At 31.6% G+C, this 5157-nt stretch overlaps 1 protein-coding gene across 1 annotated transcript in view; it reads right to left on the reverse strand.

Annotated features, from left to right (window-relative positions):
* thnsl1 (threonine synthase like 1) overlaps positions 1 to 872 on the reverse strand; it is a 9357-nt gene extending 8485 nt beyond the window's left edge. Inside the window, exon 1 of the mRNA XM_015370146.1 lies at positions 771 to 872. The gene's annotated coding sequence lies outside the window, so the exon portion shown is untranslated. The remainder of the gene's footprint in view (positions 1 to 770) is intronic.
* Between the last annotated feature and the right edge of the window lie 4285 nt (positions 873 to 5157).

Raw genomic sequence — 5157 nt, forward strand, 5'->3', positions numbered from 1 at the left:
TGTTTGCTCCAAATGAAAATAGCAATATAATTGACATGGCAATAATATTAGGAAATAATCACACTTTTGATTTTTGGCTAAATCGTTCAGCCCTACTATAAATGTGTTTGGACAGAAGAGACAATGTAGAGTTGTTTGATGAGGAATAAATTACTAAAACATGTCAGCAAACACACCATCCAGCAGGATGATGATGGAATAATAACTTTTAGATACTGAGTCAACCAAGAGGAACTTTTAAAGTATTTTTATGTGAAATGTGAGGCTATTTGTTTACTAACTGGACTTTGGTCAAAGCTTGGTTATCTGCAGGATGATGACCCCAAACAGTGCATTGCAATTAATATAGACTATATAGAAAGGATTATAGTGGCTTAATACAGTCCAGAAGAAATGTCGAGATGGGATCACTTTTTTATCCAAAGCTGCACCTAGTTTTTCCAACCCTCTGCTTTTAGATTTTTAATAAACGTGTTTTTAATACAATAAGTCTGCATTTTTTTCCCGCTAACATGTGGTTACATTTCAAAGTTCTCCATAAACTGTAAATACCAGATCGATTTTTAAATAAACATTTCTTAGAAGATGTCTCTGACACCTGTTTTTTTTTTTTTTTTTTTTTTTTTAGAGATCAGGGCTCTTATTCTGAAAAGCTCCCTGCACAGAAGGCTGAACTTTAAACGTTTTCAACAAGTTATCAACAGACCTTTTGTTCTACGTCGTGTCAATAGCCCACCATAAATTACAGATCTGCTCAGTAAATCACTCACGTAGAAGTTCGGCTTCTTCCTGCTGTTTAGGCGAAATGTATAAATCATTTACAAAACAGAGCCCGTGGTCTCCCCATTTCTGACAGATCTGTCCGCTTTCTTCTTTTCCAGTACGGACGGCAAGTCCGAAGGGACAAAGTTAAATTCTTCTTCTTCTTTTTTTAAGGCGGTTAGCAAGCAACTTATTGATGCGCTTTACCGCCATCTACTGGAATAGAGTGTGGATCGGGATGCTATATCTAAATTCTCCCATAAAATAAACAAACAAATAAATAAATACCATTATAATAATTAAGTTAATAAATCGTATATTCTTTCTATCAATTTAGTTTTCGTTTTTAAGGTAATTCATTAAATAAATTAAAAAAAAAACATTTAGAAGTAGAAAGTTTGTCTAAAATATCTTGTATATTTAATTGCAATTTATTTTCTAGTAACAGACTAACTAAAATCTTTCTCTCAACAGAATATTTAGAACAGACTAACAAAACATGTTTTACTGTCTCTTCTTGAAAACAAAAATTTAATTTCCTGTTGGATGTTTTAAAGTTAAACATTCATCTGCATTTCGCTTGATAAAATATGTAGTATATAAAACTCTAATCCTACATTTTACCAAATAATAATATATTTTTAATCATGATTACTTACAGTGCCAAAATTCTAATGACTTCTGTTTTTTGTTTTTTTTTTTGGAATAAAATTCCAAAAAAAAAAAATGTTTGTTTCAAGTGCCTATTGGAATGTCGGAAATAAGAGTGTAGTAAAGGAGCGAATCTTGCTTCATCGATGTATAACTGTACGCTTCAGAGATATTATATATATTTCAATACTTTAATATCCTTCCTCATGTAGGTAAGGGTTATCGAGAAAAAAGGTTTCCATTTATAGCAAACCAGATCCCAGGCTGTGATTCTGAACGACAATAATTTTTTATTAGAAAATACATTTAGGGAGGAAAATCATATGCTCCCATTAAACAGAGTAATATTACCGTAATCATTATAATATAACATAAGTAGTACTCATATATTGGAGGGGTATCAGTAAAGTAGTATTTTACCTTTAAATTTAGAAAATAAAATAGTCCATGACAATTGTATCCTATAGGTTTATACTTTTTAGAAATTATTTAAAATAAAGTTCCAGGCATGATCACTAAAGAGAATTAAATAATTTAAGTCCTACTATAATGATATTTAAATAAAAAAGGATAAGTAAAAGGTGAAAACATATTTAAAAGGGCGTAATTAGAAGTTTTTATGATTAAAAAAAGTGAGTTCAGAAGGAGCAAACAAATGCATCATTTATGTAAAAAAAAAATAGCATAACAATTAAGGCAAGGAGTTGCCAGACATAATCTTAATCACTTCAAACATTATTTATTTGAGGTCACAAACAAATTTAAAACTTCTGATGTTCCGTAGTCATTTACTTTCTGAAACTTAAAACAGTCAAAATCTTCAGTTTACCAATTAAATAGAGTGATATTTATTAGACATCTCTTGTAGAAGATTAGACACACATTTTTCCACAAACAGTATCTTTTTTAATGATATATTGCTATGTACAAGTATAAAAATATGTATTACTTTGAACAGAATTTTCGATTTTTCCATTTTAAACTAGAATTAGTCTAGTTATTATAAAGTAAAAATCTGTTTTCTACAAAAGATGTGATATCTGAGTCCGAAACAAAAGAGTATAGTGATAAGATTATTATTTCTTTGTTACAACCTTCCAAGGGTTTTTGCAACAGTACCCTAGCCTCATCAGACCATCCTGATCTCGCGAGCTTTCAAGGTTTCACTCACCAAACAAACGTCCAATCAGCGTTGGCTTTGAGGCGGGTTGAGGCGTGACGCAACGACGCGCGACAATTCAGTCTAAAGAACATGGCGGCTTCAGCCGATGAAACTAGCGTTAGCGTGGCTATCAAGAGAGTTTTATCGGAATTACANTCCTATATCGGAACAGAATATGGCAACCAGACTCTGGTTTGCAGATCTGTATTTGAATGGACTATAAAGTAGGGCTTTGCAATTAGTTGAATTTGTAATTTTGCAAAATACAATTTTCAAATCTCAGAGGCACTCAGTTTTATTCACACTTCATTTAACAAGAGTAAGACAGTGCATTTCTCCCTTCAGGCCTTTAGGTGGCAGCAATACACTTAAAGTGAGTTTGCTGCCACGGATGGGAAGAAAGAGTTGCAGCAAGCATGATCCAGATCCATGCAGGATAGTAGAAGAACATTTTCATTCATACAGTAAAGTCCTGCAACACTGGATTCTGGACAAGAAAGATTTCAAGGTCATGAAAAAACTGAAACCCAGAGGTGAAACATCTACATGTTTCTGTTTGCTCCAAATGAAAATAGCAATATAATTGACATGGCAATAATATTAGGAAATAATCACACTTTTGATTTTTGGCTAAATCGTTCAGCCCTACTATAAACGTGTTTGGACAGAGGAGACACTGTAGAGTTGTTTGATGAGGAATAAATTACTAAAACATGTCAGCAAACACACCATCCAGCAGGATGATGATGGAATAATAACTTTTAGATACTGAGTCAACCAAGAGGAACTTTTAAAGTATTTTTATGTGAAATGTGAGGCTATTTGTTTACTAACTGGACTTTGGTCAAAGCTTGGTTATCTGCAGGATGATGACCCCAAACAGTGCATTGCAATTAATATAGACTATATAGAAAGGATTATAGTGGCTTAATACAGTCCAGAAGAAATGTCGAGATGGGATCACTTTTTTATCCAAAGCTGCACCTAGTTTTTCCAACCCTCTGCTTTTAGATTTTTAATAAACGTGTTTTTAATACAATAAGTCTGCATTTTTTTCCCGCTAACATGTGGTTACATTTCAAAGTTCTCCATAAACTGTAAATACCAGATCGATTTTTAAATAAACATTTCTTAGAAGATGTCTCTGACACCTGTTTTTTTTTTTTTTTTTTTTTTTTTAGAGATCAGGGCTCTTATTCTGAAAAGCTCCCTGCACAGAAGGCTGAACTTTAAACGTTTTCAACAAGTTATCAACAGACCTTTTGTTCTACGTCGTGTCAATAGCCCACCATAAATTACAGATCTGCTCAGTAAATCACTCACGTAGAAGTTCGGCTTCTTCCTGCTGTTTAGGCGAAATGTATAAATCATTTACAAAACAGAGCCCGTGGTCTCCCCATTTCTGACAGATCTGTCCGCTTTCTTCTTTTCCAGTACGGACGGCAAGTCCGAAGGGACAAAGTTAAATTCTTCTTCTTCTTTTTTTAAGGCGGTTAGCAAGCAACTTATTGTTGCGCGTTACCGCCATCTACTGGAATAGAGTGTGGATCGGGATGCTATAAATAAATTCTCCCATAAAATAAACAAACAAATAAATAAATACCATTATAATAATTAAGGTAATAAATCGTATATTTTTTCTATCAATTTCGTTTTTAAGGTAATTCATTAAATAAATAAAAAAAAAAACATTTAGAAGTAGAAAGTTTGTCCAAAATATCTTGTATATTTAATTGCAATTTATTTTCTTGTAACTGACAAACTAAAATCTTTCTCTCAACAGAATATTTAGAACAGACTAACAAAGCATGTTTTACTGTCTCTTCTTGAAGACAAAAATTACAATTTCCTGTTGGATGTTTTAAAGTTAAACATTCATCTGCATTCCACTTGATAAAATATGTAGTATATAACACTCTAATCCTATATTTTACCAAATAGTAATATATTTTTAATCATATTTACTTTTTTTTTTTTTTTTTTTGGAATTAATTTACAAAAAAAAATGTTTGTTTCAAGTGCCTATTGGAATGTCGGAAATAAGAGTGTAGTAAAGGAGCACATCTTGCTTCATCGATGTATAACTGTACGCTTCAGAGATATTATATATATTTCAATACTTTAATATCCTTCCTCATGTAGGTAAGTGTTATCGAGAGAAAAGGTTTCCATCTATAGCAAACCAGATCCCAGGCTGTGATTCCGAAAGACAATCATTTTACATTAGAAAATACATTTAGGGAGGAAAATCAAATGTTCCCATTAAACAGAGTAATATTAATCATTATAATATAACATAAGTAGTACTCATATATTGGAGGGGTATCAGTAAAGTAGTATTTTACCTTAAATTTAGAAAATAAAATTATTTAACTTCATTTATTTAAAATAAAGTTCCAGGCATGATCACTAAAGAGAATTAAATAATTTAAGTCCTACTATAATGATGTTTAAATACAAACGGATAAGTAAAAGTTGGAAACATATTTAGAAGGGCTTATTAGAAGTTTTTATGATTAAAAAAAGTGAGTTCAGAAGGAGCAAACAAATGCATCATTTATGTAAAAAAAAAAAAAAAAAAA

Source organism: Cyprinodon variegatus, unplaced genomic scaffold, assembly GCF_000732505.1.
Source record: "Cyprinodon variegatus isolate N-32 unplaced genomic scaffold, C_variegatus-1.0 Scaffold42, whole genome shotgun sequence".
In the NCBI taxonomy this organism is placed as follows: Eukaryota; Metazoa; Chordata; class Actinopteri; order Cyprinodontiformes; family Cyprinodontidae; genus Cyprinodon; species Cyprinodon variegatus.